General features: G+C 33.5%; 1 protein-coding gene and 1 long non-coding RNA gene across 2 annotated transcripts in view; one reads left to right on the top strand and one right to left on the bottom strand.

The window, feature by feature from the left end:
- LOC142343277 (ovarian-specific serine/threonine-protein kinase Lok-like) overlaps positions 1-17,500 on the bottom strand; it is a 413,485-nt gene that overhangs the window by 262,912 nt on the left and 133,073 nt on the right. The window lies entirely within an intron of this gene.
- On the top strand, positions 942-6,884 carry LOC142342476 (uncharacterized). The gene is made up of 3 exons (XR_012759174.1): positions 942-987; positions 2,021-2,113; positions 6,711-6,884. It is a non-coding gene; the product is annotated as an uncharacterized LOC142342476 (long non-coding RNA).

A 17,500-nucleotide genomic window follows, 5' to 3' on the forward strand; every position in this document is an offset into this window, starting at 1 on the left:
CGATTAGTTATATTTTGCGAATTTACTTTGTAATGAATGTACAGGAAATCGAGTTGCTTTATAGCATCTGATGTTTTGTTAAAAAAAATTGGAATTTGAAACAAACTATATAAGTTTTGTAATTACAATTCTTTTCTTTAAACTGGAAAATCACTCTCAATTATAATTGGGAATAAGTATATTGCTGTCAATTTTAACGATTCTTAATTATGTGATAGCAGTTTCCAATTTCAGCAGAAAATAGTGCCCACTTAAATGTATGTTATCACCAGAGCCAGATTAAAAATTAATTCAGTAGTTTCTGAGTTTTCTAGTCGAGATCTCAGGCGCATAGTAGTGAAAAAAAATAATTTGCTTAAACTGTACTAACGAGCCAATTTTTAAACAGAGACGCGAGAAACTAGAACCGAATGAACAAGACACTTTTTGGAGCAAAGACTGAAAAAATTGGCTGAACAATCAAAACAATATGAACCCACAACTGCACAAAAGAATTCATGACAAAAATGAACAGTTGGAATCAGTGTGTTTGCTCTTTTGTAACTTTTATAAGCACCTGACGACATTATTATGTGTCATCAATAGTGAGCCAGATGACAAGTGTCTTATCGATCCGTACCCGACAAGAAGGTTTTTAATCTCTTAGAAAACTTTATCAGATCTTTCTTAGTGATATTTTCAGCAAATAGTTTTAGTTTCATAGATTGACATGTAACATCATGCGCGATATTTCTAGTCCAGATTGTTTTATTTGGTCTACGTTTGGTGTGGTGCTAACAAGGGTATTTTATCGTGTAAGGTTGAGTGAGACCCTAAACGATCAAAATTATTTAGCAGGAACCATTTATGATCTTTCACAATTTCAGGCTCGGTGGGGTCTATAACCGGATATGGCCTACAAGGTACTAAAGTGTCTCTTTTAGATTCTTGTTAATGTTTCAGAATTACGCTTATCGGTATGAAGTGAGATATGATGAAAATGGAACTGTAGTCTAAGCAATCAAACGTTTCTCTAAGCTATAGGCTCTAGTTGCTTCTAACAACATTTTCTGAAAAAACCGCGTCCCTTTTTTTAGCCCCTTTGCTTAGCGTCATATAACAATTACATATGTCATAATGGGGGTGCAATGCAAATTTTTCACTTTTTTTTGGGGGGGGGCTATAATGGGAAAGACCAAATAAAAATTAACTTGCAGCCGAGAAAGCTGACGCCGCAGAAAAGGTTGGGATCTATTCAGTTTCAGCCCCCAGTGTTTTTATGGATCCCACCCGTGTTGAGAAAAGGACAACAAAACCGACGCAAAAAGAGTCGTTTTTTGTTGGGTCTTTGTCGGTTTTATTGTTTTTAAAGGAACCATCGGCCATTGTCCTTTATGTCACCTTGATCTGTAAGTTACGTTAAAAGTGTCGACTACCTTTGTTTTCGTCCTTTTTGTTGGTATCGTTGTAGCGGACACGATCTTTGTCTATTCTTCCGCCTTTAAAAATAAAGCCTTGGTATAGAGCACAATATTATGTCTCAAAATAACACGTGCACCCAGGAGGGGGGGGGGGGGGGGCAGAAAAGATTGAACTGTTGATGCGCAGCAGAAAAAGTCTGATTTATAGTTTTGATCTTTTCGGGGAATGTTTTCCATTTTTGACCCATTTCGATATATACGCTCCAGTTACAGAGCACGTGTCATTGCATAGTAAATAAGGCACGTGCGGTTGATGGATGCAAATAAATAGAGGGGGTTGCCCTCAGCTTAGAGGGTATATTATTAGCATCCCCCAGTGACAGTACGTGCTAATTTTTTATATACTATATACTGATTTACTATGTATTCTTACAAGCTTTGAAGCTGGTGGTGAATAATGTGCAGTGGGACACAGACGCGTAAAAATAGAAGCCCACTAAGCTGGGGGGGGGGCAAAACAGAATATATCCCGAATTTGTTTGAATTTTCTAAGTTTTTCTTACTGCAAGAAGAACTATTGGAAACGTTTGATTGGACTAAAACTGTGCTTTAAATATCAGTACATTGGAGCTGGTTTGGACGAAGCCACAAAAAGTTTGCTCACACTCTTTTACTTTCAGCGAGACGTTTCTAACATATCCCAATTATGCAAGGTACGTTTTTCAGTTCTTCATTTCAGTCATGACCTGCCGCTTTAAATCACAGTAAAACCTTGAACAAAATGTTCGATTTTAACATTGTAAATTTATAATTTTTTAGAAATATGTATCTATTCGCATTTGTAGTCGTTTTCAAAAGTGTGCGTCAACAACGTTCAAACTAAGGAGATGACCGAGTCGGGTTCGTATGCGCGTCGTTCAATCTTGCGAGAATAACATCCGACATACAACAATTTTGCAAAAAAACATCTAAAACTTTTTAGATTCACGCCTTTTCCATATTCCATAGTTTTTCCAAATTAAGATTATCTAATATGGTTTTGATGTTCCTTTATTCAGTGGTTCTTCTTTTATCTGAAAAGCTTTCCACGGAAGCCAAAAAAACCAAAAAAGCGTTAAAAAACTCGTTAAAAAGCAGTGGAAAAGCCTTCTGAGGCATCAAGAAACTATCTTTTGGATTTATTAAACAATTTTTTGAACCCTAATTTTAACAACATATTTTGGGTCTTTCCGTGTTTGTCCCATTACGTTATCCACAGATACAGAGCATGTGCCGTTACATAGTAAATCATAATGTAAAAATATGGCGCCTAGGGGTCTAAAGATTACGCACCCACTAAGCTGGGGAACGGGGACACAAACGGAAAATATCCATTTTGTTTTATTTTATTTACAATTTTTTTGCTTTGGTTTTGTTTCCCGCTTTTTCGTCACCACAGGTGACTTCATATTTCTGGAGAAGAAGAAACAAAATTACACACAGCATATCAGCAAAAATAGTGCAAAAATGCGTGGCCGCTCTTTTCATCAAGCCTCAGCACATCAAGGCAAAACTATAAACTTTTCTGTGCCGAACACTCAGAAAAAAGCGGAACAAAAAAGAGCAGGATAAAACAAAACAGGCAAATAAACATTCTCACACAACATCTGACCCCTAAATGTGAACAAAAAAAGCAAAGGCAACGCCAAGCTTTTCAAAAGCATAATATTCAACAAGAATACCGATTCTGACAATAAAAGTTCAGAAAAACAAAAAATTTTCTAAGAGGATAATTTCAAAGTACATCTAAACATAAAACGGCTGTGTGGTTCCTTTTTTGTCCGCAGCTCGCAAAACAGTGTCTTTTTTCGATTGTTTTGCTTAATTAGGATTACAGACTAGTGGAACTAACTCCAACAGTGAGACCAAAACTTCTGATAAATTACAATTTGCAGAAACTCAAATTAAGGAGCCAACGCGAACTAACTCCAGCTTCACCAATAATCAATCTTCTCAAATAGAACTAAGTGAAGTGGTTACCATTTAGATTTCGAGATTAGTATTTTCCATTGAGATTAGTATTTTCGCAGAAATTTTTATCGAGAAAATTTTTAAAAATTATAAACCGTTCAAATTGGGCTCAAGTTTTGTATTCATATAGTAAAATAAATTAAATTTTACTAGATAGTAAGGAGAACATGTAACTCTATATCGCCTTTTGTTTTACTATTTGGAAAAGAATTTAAAACAATTTAATAATAATTTTATTTGAGAACAAATTTAACGTCAAATAAACAGCCAATTTTAGAGAAAAACTAGTCAAATTTTTTGAGCAATTTATTTGGACGTTTTTTAGATCTTTTCTTTCTTTGCCACGCAGTACGTTAAGCACCCCTATATTACAGAGCACGTGTTGTTACATAGTAAATCATAATGTTAATTTATGGCTCGTCCTTATGGGGGCTGCAAATATTGTATGGGATAGGGGATACAAACGGAAAGTTCCATTTATCTCAGTAATAGTTACAAAAACTTTTATGGTAGCCTTGTTTTTGTTTCTCGACTGTTTTGCCACAACAGGTGACATCACGTCTCTGGAGAAAAAATAAGAAACTAGAACACAGGAGAACAGAAACCAGAACTTGCAACAAAAAGGAATGGCTGCTCTTTTCATGGAACCAAAAAATATCAGTGTTTAAATAAAATCTTTTCTGTGCCCCACACTCAGAGAAAATTGAACAAAAACAACTCAGGCAAAAAAACCGCTCTCACGCTCATGCTGGGGTCAGAATCAGGACCTCGCAAAACAGTGAATTTTTCCAAATTAATTAGTTAGGTAGCATCATAGACCAGTGGGACTAATTTCAGATCATTTTGCTGCTTAAGTGCTTACAAAAATACAAGCACTTAACATTATCAAAAGTTTCAGATGAGCCGAATTCAGTGAGGCTGGAACAAAATCTCTCAAGCAAAATCAGAGAACTGTTTTACAGACAAAACAACTACTGCACATTGTTTCTTCATTGACACAGCGCTTAGCAGCAAGAAATAAATATCACGTTGTATCCAAAACTCTAGTGTACAAAAACTTAATGAAAGAAGCCAAAGAGAACAAAATCTAGCTTATCAAATAATCAAATCATCCAAATCGCACTAGGTCAATTTTTTACCAAGCTATCAGTCAAAAGTTTCAGTCAGATCAAAATTTTCGCAGATTTTCACCAAGAATTTTGTAAAAAGCTGTAAATTGTTCAAGTTGGGCTGAAATCAAATCTTTAAAATGAATTGAAGTTAATCGATAATGAGGACAAAAAAATCTCTAAATCTCCTGTTGTTTAATTTGTTGGAAAATAATGAGCTAAAATTTTAATTTCAATTGTTTCCAGAACGAATTTGACGTCATAATTACAGCCAAAATTTTGGGAAAAACCTAGGCAATGAAACTCGAATACTCACTCTAATGTTCATTTTAATATATCTTGCAGGAATAACATCGTCCTGCAAGGCTTTGCATTATTAACAGTCCTTTCGCAAAAACCATTTCAGATTTCACAAAATTTGCATCGTGTCTTGGCTAGGGTGCACGAAAAACTCTACAAAACGAAACGGTTAAGAAGACGTATTAGAATATACACGCTCAAAAAATTACGTACGTATAAATTATTCGAAAAACGGCAAAAAAAAACAAGTCACAAAGACAATCCAACTTTTTAGCAGTTTTTATAAACTGATTCATAATATACTAAATTTCATTTATTTTTCCACAAAGATGGTTCGTATGTGATTTACAAATTTCCTTCAGGTTACTAATTGTTGAATTAGAAATAAAATTGTTGATCAACTCCAGTCCGCTTAGCTCAGATGAGAGATTCACTATACTTTAATTTCCTTAGTGAATTTTGTTACCCGGAATAACATATATAAAGACATTTTGAGACAAACCATTAGAATTCCTGGGCACCATCATTTAATTTTCATTAGATCTGAACTCATTATGTGTTTCTGCAGGTTTCCATCCGGCCACAAAACTTGTTTAGGCCTTTCTCATAATTATAGCAAATGGGCATAAGGGTCACTTAAGGGCAAAAAGTTTAAAAATGTTTTATGAAACAATTTTTGGGAAGTAATTGACATACTACAACCTCCGAATTTTCTCAGCCTGACAATTATTTTTCATTTATCCGGAAATAGATGCCATATATTACAGAAAAACCTCTAAACCTGAACGTAAGGCGATTCTCAAATATAAAACAATTTTTATAAAAAAAGCATATATGTTTAAAAAAATTAAGCACAATTAATAACAGACGCAACACGATTCGTTTTCTTGCGAAATTTTTTGTTGGCTTAATATTACTCTCGTAAGAATTTCCGTCTGTTAGAAAATTTGTATGATTGAAAATCAACCGTAAAGCAAACTTTTGTTACTCAAATCAAATCTTTAAGAACAGTTGCGTGCTTTTTTTGAACAAATCCATTGCCATTGAGTCTTTTGTTTTGAAAGGCAACCAACCTTCTAAGTGTTCCGAAATTTTTTTCATGCTATCATATTTCATATCAAACTAAATATTAGATCAAAATGTTGTTTAAAACTGCTAGATATTTCAATGAAATTGTTCAAATAAAAAGAATTTTAAAAAAAAATGCGAATAACTCTTAATTGCGTGTTAGTTTCTTTGCTATAAAATATGTATAGTTCATATGCTGGTTTTCAGTTCTCAAACTACAAAAAAACGAACGGTTTAGTGCAATTTTAGGACGCTAAGATCATTATTGTATTAATTTTTGAAAAATGAAATTGTTGAAAATCTGAAATTCAGATAAAAAATTGGAAACAAAACTTAAAAACATTTCGGCTTCGAGAATATATGAAAACGGCTTTGCATGTTTTTTTTGTGCAACAGAATGCAAGACGATGATGTAATTAAGCAAGTATCTCATTCTTACAATTTGATTTCAGGTTTTGCAGTCATAAACGATACCCTTTTTTTTATTAACTTATCATACCTATCTTTTATCATAACTCTTTCTCCATTTTCTATACACTCACATTGCCACGGTATCCTATATCTGACATTGGATTTCAAGTGATTTTTTTCTATTTTTTTATTCAAAAATTGGGGATTTCACTCACCCCAAGACATGTAATTGTAGAACACATTTGGGGACGCAGCAAAACTCTTCTGCCTTCTGCTCATCGTTTTGATTTTCCGCCGAGTTGGTCAGAATTCCACTTAGCCCGCTCATTTTTTACAGTTATTTCATAAGCAGAACACTTCAATTTGTGTAACTGGGATCATCAACATGTTTCCAATATGCTTTCATTTTCAGGCCTTTCTATGTTTGATGGTGGTTTTTATCAATGGCTATTGCTTATTCTGCTTTAAACAAATACCGGAATTGGCAAATCGAGATTTCTATCTGGTATTCTTGCAGAACCTTCTAGAATTTCTGTCTTCTCTCTGTATCATCTATGTTGTAGTGGTTGACTTTGCTATTGATTATTGCAAAATGTGCTCAAGTTCTATTTTTGATGTCGATGAATTTTCTATCAAGTGACAAATAATGATCTTTTATGCAAAAACAAAAAATGACCTTTCACAGAAAGCATAAAAGTAAAAAAAAGTAAAATTTTATCCGTAATGCGCATAATTTGTCGTACTCGTTCACCCACATTCTTGGCTAATCTTTACATGAAATGAATCTCAAATAGAAAACTTTTGCTCCAAGACTTTTTTAAAAAAAATAATCAGCTTCCAAATAAATAAAGAGATATATCTTTATTTATCCTCTTCTTTAATATTAGTTCCAGCAAAGTGAATTTAGTTTAAATTGCAACAATATCTATTCAGATGGTTAATATCCGACTAACATTTTTTGGATCTTTTCCGTTTGTGCATATTATTTGCACCCCTTCAGACGCACTTACCATATTTTTGCATGATTATTTACTATGTTAGGACACGTGCTCTATAACTGGGGGTGCATAAAGTACTGGGGGGGGGTACAAACTGAAAAGATCCCATTTTTTTCTACATTGAAATGAAACTGGCTTTAAAGATGTAATAGATTATTTTCTCCGCAATATCTGTTCAAATATTTTCTGATAAATTTGAGCTCCCAGAAGGGAAAAAACAGAGCCATTTATTGTGTACCTTATTCAAACTGCAAAGTTTGCTAAAGATAAGGGGGCAAGTCTCATGTCCTTAAATAACTGCAGAATTCTAAAAAAAGAGGAAAAAAGGATCTGTTCCATTTCGGCCCCCAGTGTTTTTTACGCCCCCAGTAACAATTTGTAGGTTGTTATATAGTACGTTGCTATGTAAGAAAATAGCACGTGCTCCGGGGGGGGGGGGGGGGTTGGCAAAAATATAATCCGGGGGGGGGGGGGGTGGCAGAATAGATCCGGAAAAAGTGTGGGATTTATCGATTGCAGACAATCGTCGTTTCTGCTTAAATATACCGTTGCTCTGGTACAAAATCGGACTTGTTCAAATTAACTCGACACACTTTGCCCAAAATTTTGTTGGCTTTGGACAAAGAAAGTTAACGAACATTTGACAGAGAAAGAGATTTTTCCCAAAAGCAGAATTTATCTTAGAAGTACTGGAAAGAAATCTGTTTGAGCAAAAATAAAGTCTGACCTTAGTACCGCAGAACTGTTAAGACCAACAAGATTAATCGTTCTAGAAAAAAAACACTAGATTCTGAAATAAAATTCTGTCCCATTTTAAAAATCAAAACATAGCTGACAGATTGGTAGTAAAAGGCTGTGATAGCGTTGGTGATAATTAGTCTCAAAAAACACGCAGGAAAAGGAGTTAAATCTCATTCTCAGAAGCTGCCCTCGAATGACTTTTAATTGAATTGTATCATCATCTTCTCTTGACATCAATTCTCCAAATTTGAATAATTGAAAATAATTTTGCGAGAAAATACATTTTGATATTAAAACATGTCATGTTTGATCAAAAAGTTGTTCACACGAGAGAACAACACTCTCCCTCAAATAAATGTTATTTGACACACGCGCAACTCAGCATTAAAATCGCATGAGCACAAGAAAGAACGCTCTTTATATTTGAGTTGCTGCTTTAGAAAAAGACTACTAGCGGAAACATTTTCACGCAATTCTTTCTCACTCATCTTTAAAATCAGAGAAAACAAAATTCACTCAATTTTTGGCTCCACTTTATAGTTCAGCTTGACCAAAATCACTAATTCAACATGACTTTAAACATCACCGAAATGTGAGAACTGGAATTAAACGAAAGTCAGTACCCCCACACCAATCAAATTCTCTTACTTTAAAAATCATAAAAATCATAGTAGAATAGGAGGTTGTCAGCTGAGAAATCGATATACAAAATTAAAGAACAAACACAGGAACAATTTTTGAAAATAAACTATTTTCGTCACTGATCGACGTAAAATCAATAAGACATAACTATGTACGAAACCAAAAAGCAAATTATACCCTTATGGAGTTCAATAGCAGGAATTTGCAGTTTTCATTTGAACAAGGGACACAGTACTGTGCTTAGAACACTAAGAAATGGAGAAATTATTGCAAAAACAATGCAACTGTTAAAAAACAAATGGCGTATAAGCAAAAAAAAACTAGCCTAAAAAAGATAAAAATAAATTCAACAGTTTCAGAAATTGTAGAACTGACTCAGCCCATTATTGTTGAAACTAAAAGAGAACACAAGAAAAACACTAATATTTTACTGAAAGATCGTGCCAAAAACGAAAAATCAATTAACTACCAAATTTGGAACGTTTAAATTTTTTCTGTAAAAGATTAATAATAGAGCGTATCGTCATTAAAACTAAGTTGTGAGAGAACAAACTGAACGTAAAAAAAACAATATTGAAAAATTCGCTCATTGTTTTTGAAAACACGTATTGTCAAAGAAGAAAAAGTCTTTAGATGTCAAGTGAAAACATTAAATGGTTTCAATCATGTTTCATTGGAAACTCAATGGGAACTGCCAATAAAGCAATCGAGTAAAATGATAACAACAAGAACTTATGCATCTATAACAATGTTTGTAATTGCGATTTTCAATATCAATTTTGATTAAGGAATGGAATGCTCGAAAGTCATTTGTGTGCTCGAAAAAATTTAATTTCCACGCAACAGATTAAAAAAATTACGTTTTATTTAGTAACAAAGACCTCACGTACTTGAGCTGAGCGTCCTTTGACTATTTGCGCGTAATTAGTAAGTGTAACAGTAAACAAAAGAAATTATAATGAAAGAAAATTACCACCATTACACAAGAAAAACAACAAAAAATAAACTGAAATGTCGTTGAAATCACTGCAATGTTGACAACCAATTACAATTTACCCAGAAAATATAAGTAAGCGTCTTGAGAAAGCGTAAATTAAGTTAAGTGAGAGTCAATGAGACAAATAGTAACGAAAAAGAGAGACTTAGCAACTACCAAACATTTGTTCAGTTCTTATTGAATTACATAAACTGAAATATTTTTGTGCCATTGTTTAGTTCTAGAGATTGAGCAGGGAGCAGTTTTTTGCATCTCCATTAGAGAACAGATTGAAAAAATACAAAGTTAGTGAAAAAATTTCAAAAGTTTGTAAGTACAACGTGGTTTATTCAACAACATTAGTTGAAATTCAGAAAACCAGAAAACTTCATATGCCAAAACCTGTTACATTATGGTATCGATGATATCGTTTTTTGAAACTTTATACAAAACAGCAATAAAGTAACAATTACGACAAAGACTGAACATATCTATTTATTAAATTTTTAATTTTTAAATAAAAGCATCGAAGTCCGAAAACCATTAAAATTACAGTAATGCCAAAAATTAAATAGAATGGTTTTTGACAAAGAAAGCATCAAGATTTTTCTATTGACGGAAATAGGTCAACACAAGCACATCAATCGAGTTGGAAAATTCAAAAATCCAATATTTTGTTTAAAATGCAATAGACTTTAAGAAAAAAATTTGTAGCTGTCAAATGAAATCAATAAAAATTTTTAATTTTATTTTCAGAAGATCATGCGCGCTATATTTTTGAGGCGGAATGCATAGTCTACAGACAGAATGGAAAAATAGACCATTTCAAAAATAGGGATAATTTTAAGAAAAAGTTGTTTGAAAGAAAAATAACGAGTTCTTAATTGAAACTTCTTAACGGTTATGTTTGGCACCTTTTGAGTGCCTATTGGATCTGTGTTTAATAAGACCAGCTGACAAGACAACACTGAGAACATCAAATAAAGGCTAAAACTCACAATTTTTTTTTGAAAAAATTGATAATTTGTTTGATGTACAAGCCAAAACACTCTTTAGCTGCGAAGTTATGATTTAAAGCAGCAAAATCTTATGCACTTTTAGTGACCGTATAATTGACAAACCACGGAAGTTAAGTTGCCGCACGCAAAACTGTTCGCAAAACGAAAAATTTCAAGCACCAATTCCTAACTTCCCTTTATAGGTAGTATAAAAGTTAGACTTCAAACTGCTTTTTAATCAAGTTACTACTACAGTGTTTCGAAAATCATCATTGAAGTTTGGTTTCTCAATGACGTCAAAAAATTTAATATCATCAGATCTGAAAAAAATGAAGCAGGACGAGTAGCGAATTGCCATCCAAAAAAGAAACTGAAATATTTTTGACGGGGCCTTCAGCTCAATATGACATTGAGACCCATGGTGATAAAATTAGAGTTTATTCAATTTAAAGAAAAGTTTAAGGGAGATGAAATTTAGAAGGATATCGGTTTTAGACGGCAAACTTTTTATTCCAAAACTGTCTCAAACTTTAAGGTCTGATCTGCTTTTCATTGTACCCTTAATGTATTTCTATTTCAATTATATTGGGCAGAAAAATGGGTCGAACGAAAAAAGATCAGTTGACCATATAGTTCCTCATCCTCCCACATCCCCTTTCAACTAAATGGGGTAGGGGCAAAAAAAATTAAATACTAAAAGGTCATTATCTGTTAAATTTCAGTGCATTGCAGTTGGGAATTTGTATCTATCCTTTTCATCTCTCATTATATATTTTTAATTAAAATCATTGTTCAATTCAAATTTGAGGATGATTACTTTCAAATTTGAATGTTTACAGTTTTCAGGATAGTCGAACATTGATAACTTTGGAGACAAATTTAGAAAACTTGAACTTTTTGAACTTTTATTCGGCGTTATTCATCAACCTATAAGTTACTATTTCTATTTGTACTAGCAGTTTGCTCTTCAGAATGTCTTAAAAAGCGAACAGTGAATTTAATACCTAATTGCTGTACAAAAAACAATAGGTAGATTGCAAAAAGCAAAATGGCAGTGCAAAAGTATAAATAATAACAGCATTGTCCTAATTTAATCAGTTTTTTATATTGAAACCCACGAGAAGTTAGATTATAAACCTAACATGATTCCATGGAAAATAATCAAACGACTGCATGCAATTCTCATTATAAAAGAGCGCATGACAAATGAAAATTTTTAGTCTCAAAGACTTTGGTCACCCTAAGCACCAAAAAATTTATTCAAAGACCACATCTTGGATAAACCAAAGACACTTTCGATCAGCCCGGGTCAGACCCAAAACACATTGAGTGAGCAGGCCCGGCCAACAAAATTTTTGGTATGACCTTAATCGAACAGAACCTATACTAGGCTGTTGACCAGATCGTTTTGGAGCATCGAATCTGAGCTAGACTGTAAAATCCTCAGGGTAGATTGAACAAAATGCGACTCGGAACCGGAAGACTATATAATTTGTATGCCAAATTAAACAAACAATATGCCAGGTTCCAGGAGAAACAAATAGATCTTCGGGTAGACTCTTGGCCGGACAAAACGAGCCATTGGCATCATCGATCGGAGTGTATTCCAGATCTACTTAAACCTGATGAACCAAGATATAAATGTGTCTGCAATTTAGATTTGGTGAGCAAAAGTCCGAATGAAGATTTTAACTTTTACATGAAGAACAAAAAATTGATTAGCAAATAAAAACACAATTTGTAGAAGCCAAAAAATTTTGGTGAATTAGCCTTATTTTATGCTAAGTATAAAAAGCATACGTACTCTGTAGTATTACAATCAAAAATTTAATTTTTGTATTAAAATTACTTCAAATGAAGTCCAATATGGAATACATTTTTTTTACCACAGTTCATCTATAATATTGGTCCCGCGTGTCTGTTAAATTCAGATAATACTCAATTGTAACTTTCGAGAGAACCCAATGTGAAGATCGCAATCTCCGCCATTTTTCTCATAAAAAAAGTTTTCATGAATCTGATATTTCTCCATATCTTTTCTCTCCCTAACCAATTGCCAATAGTGTCGTCTGAAAATGTTGTTGTGTCGTCAATCAATGTTGACCAAAAGTGAAAACATTTTAAGAAAAATTTTATTCCACAGGTAGGGACAACATTTTTCCACACGACAGATTGCAGATAGAGTTCATTAATTTTACATTGAAATATCTCATCAATTCAACTCGCTTATTTATCTGAATCGCACATGCATGTATGTCAATTATTTTAGAAGGAAAATGGCAGAAAAACTTCCACCAAATTTGCATTTGAGATGTAATAACTTCGCCTGGTAATAATAAATTTTCTTCTCCCATAACTACGGCATGCAGAACCAATAGTGTAAGGGCAAAATGGAGTGAGAAATGCTGTCAAAATTTTGAACGATAATGTAACTCAAAGCATATGATAACTTTAAATAATCGCCTCTACATTCAAAATCTATAAAACCAGGCTGTTTTGAAAGAAAGTTAGGAAACAAAATCAGCAAAATTAGCATATTTAAGAAAAACGGGATCCAGCCTGAAAAATTGGAGTCCGAATTCCGTTTTTCAACGTAATTCAATTCTTTTTTACCGCATTTATAATACTAAGCTCAAAAAGAAAATTTCAGCTAAAAAATTTTTTGCTAAAAATTTTGCAAATGGTTTGACACTTGCAAGAGGATCTCTAGTTAATGAGACCAACTCTCAAGACAGCATCAAGGTTATCAATTAAAGGTGAAAAATCACATTTTTTGAAAAATTGAGAACTCTTTTGATGTACAATCCTAAACAATATTTAGCCGCCCAGTTATGATTCAAAGCAGCAAAATAGGCACTATTAGTGACCATGTAATTGAAAAACTACGGAAGTTAAATTACCGCACGCAAAACTGTTCGCAAAACAAAAAAATTGAAGCACCAATTTCTTATCTGCCTTTTTAGGTAGTATAAGAATAAGACTTCAAACATGTTTTTGCTCAGTTTACTACTCCAGTGTTTCGAAAATCACTATTGAATTACCATTAGATCTGAAAGAAATCGAAGAAGGACGAGTAGCGAATTGCCATCCAAAACTGAAACCCAAAATAATTTTGACGGGACCTTCAGCTCAAAATGATATGAACCTCTGAGTTAACTATTTCTATATATATATGAATTTAATACCTAATTGTTGTACAAAAAATAGGTAGATTGCAAATAAAAAAATGGCTGTGCAAAAGTATAAATAATAGCAGCATTGCCCCAATTGAACCATTTTTTTATATTGAAACCCACGAGAAGTAAGATTCTAAACCTAACATGATTCCACGAAAAACAATCAAACGGCTGCATGCAAGGTTCTCATTAAAAAAGAGCGCATGACAAATGAAAGTTTTTAGTCTCAAAAACTTTGGTCACCCTAAGCAGCAAAAAATTTATTCAAAGACCGCATCTTGGAAAAACCAAAGACACTTTTGATCAGCCGGTTCATACCCAAAATACATTGACTGAGCAGAACGGGCCAACTGAATTTTTGGTATGATATATATCTAACAGAACGTATCCTAGGCTGTTGGCCAGACCGTGTTGGCGCGTCGAATCTGAGCTAGACTGTAAATTCCTCAGGGTAGATCGAACAAAATGCAACCTGGAACCGGAAGACTATATATTCTGTATGCCAAATTAAACAAACAATATGCCAGGTTCCAGGAGAAACAAATAGATCTTCGGGTAGACTCTTGGCCGGACAAAACGAGCCATTGGCATCATCGATCGGAGTGTATTCCAGATCTACTTAAACCTGATGAACCAAGATATAAATGTGTCTGCAATTTAGATTTGGTGAGCAAAAGTCCGAATGAAGATTTTAACTTTTACATGAAGAACAAAAAATTGATTAGCAAATAAAAACACAATTTGTAGAAGCCAAAAAATTTTGGTGAATTAGCCTTATTTTATGCTAAGTATAAAAAGCATACGTACTCTGTAGTATTACAATCAAAAATTTAATTTTTGTATTAAAATTACTTCAAATGAAGTCCAATATGGAATACATTTTTTTTACCACAGTTCATCTATAATATTGGTCCCGCGTGTCTGTTATATTCAGATAATACTCAATTGTAACTTTCGAGAGAACCCAATGTGAAGATCGCAATCTCCGCCATTTTTCTCATAAAAAAAGTTTTCATGAATCTAATATTTCTCCATATCTTTTCTCTCCCTAACCAATTGCCAATAGTGTCGTCTGAAAATGTTGTTGTGTCGTCAATCAATGTTGACCAAAAGTGAAAACATTTTAAGAAAAATTTTATTCCACAGGTAGGGACAACATTTTTCCACACGACAGATTGCAGATAGAGTTCATTAATTTTACATTGAAATATCTCATCAATTCAACTCGCTTATTTATCTGAATCGCACATGCATGTATGTCAATTATTTTAGAAGGAAAATGGCAGAAAAACTTCCACCAAATTTGCATTTGAGATGTAATAACTTCGCCTGGTAATAATAAATTTTCTTCTCCCATAACTACGGCATGCAGAACCAATAGTGTAAGGGCAAAATGGAGTGAGAAATGCTGTCAAAATTTTGAACGATAATGTAACTCAAAGCATATGATAACTTTAAATAATCGCCTCTACATTCAAAATCTATAAAACCAGGCTGTTTTGAAAGAAAGTTAGGAAACAAAATCCGCAAATTTAGCATATTTAAGAAAAACGGGATCCAGCCTGAAAAATTGGAGTCCGAATTCCGATTTTCAACGTAATTCAATTCTTTTTTACCGCATTTATAATACTAAGCTCAAAAAGAAAATTTCAGCTAAAAAATTTTTTGCAAAAAATTTTGCAAATGGTTTGACACTTGCAAGAGGATCTGTAGTTAATGAGACCAACTCTCAAGACAGCATCAAGGTTATCAATTAAAGACGAAGTTTTTTATTTTGAAAAAATTGATAATTTTTTTGTTGTACAAGCCAAAACACTATTTAGCCGCCCAGTTATGATTTAAAGCAGCAAAATATTTTGCACTGTTAGTGACCATGTAATTGAAAAACAACGGAGATTAAATTGCCGCACGTAAAACTGTTCACAAAACAAAAAAATCAAGCACGAATTTCTAACTTCCAATTTTAGGTAGTATAAAAATAAGACTTCAAACTTGTTTTTGCTCAGTTTACTACTCCAGTGTTTCGAAAAACACTATTGAAGTATCATTAGATCTGAAAGAAATCGAAGAAGGACGAGTAGCGAATTGTCATCGAAAATATTGAAGCCCAAAATATTTTTGACGGGACCTTCAGCTCAATATGATATGAACCTATGAGTTACTATTTCTATATATACCAGTAGTTTGCTTCTGCAAATGGCTCAAAAAAGAACACTGAATTTAATAACTTTAATACTTAAAATAAATGTTGTACAAAAAATAGGTAGATTGCAAATAACATAATGGCAGTGCAAAAGTATAAATAATAACAGCATTGTCCTAAATGAATCGGTTTTTTATATTGAAAGCCATGTGAAGTTAGATTCTAAACCTAATGTGATTCCAAGAAAAATAATCAGACGGCTGCATGCAACGTTCTCATTACAAAACAGCACATTACAATTGAAAATTTTTAGTCGAAAAAACTTTGGTCAACCCAAGCAGCAAAAAAATTTATTCAAAGACCGCATCTTGGAAAAATTAAGGACACGTTCGATCAGCCCGGGTCAGACCCAAAGCACATTGAGTGGGCAGGGCCGGCCAAAAAATTTTGGTATGACCTCAATCGAGCATAACCTATCCTAGGCTGTTGGCCAGACAGTTATGGCGCGTCGAATCTGAGCTAGACTGTAAATTCCTCAGGGCAGATTGAACAAAATGCGACCCGGAACCCGAAGACTATATATTCTGTATGCCAAACAAAACAATAGTTTTGCCAGGAGCGGTTTTTGAACGCAACTCAGTTCTCTTTTACCGCATTTTTAAAACTAAGTTCAAAAAGATTTTTTTTGCCAAAAAATCCCTGGCTAACAATTATTCAAGAGGTCAGACACTTTTCAAAATGTTGTCTCAAATTTGATAACCAACGTTAACGACCATTTAATCCTATTACAATTAAGTGCAATAAAGTGTCTAATTAGCAACGAATTTGTGGAATTTAGTAACACATATTGTGCATTTTGATTTTTTGGAATTTGGTTTCCAAATTGTGGAATTGAGTTACTGGTAGCGGGATTCCGTTGTTGATCGTAACTTAATTACACGAAAATTAGAAAAATCCATTGTTGTGGAATTCAATCTACAAAGTCCGAAAGCTGCCAAAATACACGAGGACAAAATCAGCCAAAAGCAATTTAGGTCTGCCTTTGCTGTGTAATACCGAAAAAATCACAAAACAGAAATGTTTTGCGTTTTCTGAAAATTTGAACACTTTTCTGTAAATCATAGTCAAAAAATGCTGGCACCTTATCCAAAAGGGGGAGTTTCTGACAAAAATTTTCTAGAGCTACAATCGTTATAATTAAGTATAAAGAAGATCGGTTCTTGAGGCACTCACGTCTTGGCTGTGATAAGCGCAGGTGGAATTTGAATGGGTCTCTGATTGGAACAGATCATTTATTGATGTCTCCTAGCAGAGCCAAAATGAAACAGTAACTAAAACTCAGGCAAAAAAATGCTAATCTATAATTTTCAGACAGATCAGGCTAAGCAAGGACAGATGGTTTGTTCGAAATCGCCTCTGAACCAAATTGCGTGCAGTTCAAAATGCATTTTATCAGACTAAAATCTGATCTTTGTCCAGACATTTTTCCGTTCAAAAACAGATCCAGACAGTATAATTTTGAGGCAAA

The sequence above is a fragment of the Convolutriloba macropyga genome, chromosome 7 (genome assembly GCF_964194025.1).
Source record: "Convolutriloba macropyga chromosome 7, txConMacr16.3, whole genome shotgun sequence".
Classification (NCBI taxonomy): Eukaryota; Metazoa; Xenacoelomorpha; order Acoela; family Convolutidae; genus Convolutriloba; species Convolutriloba macropyga.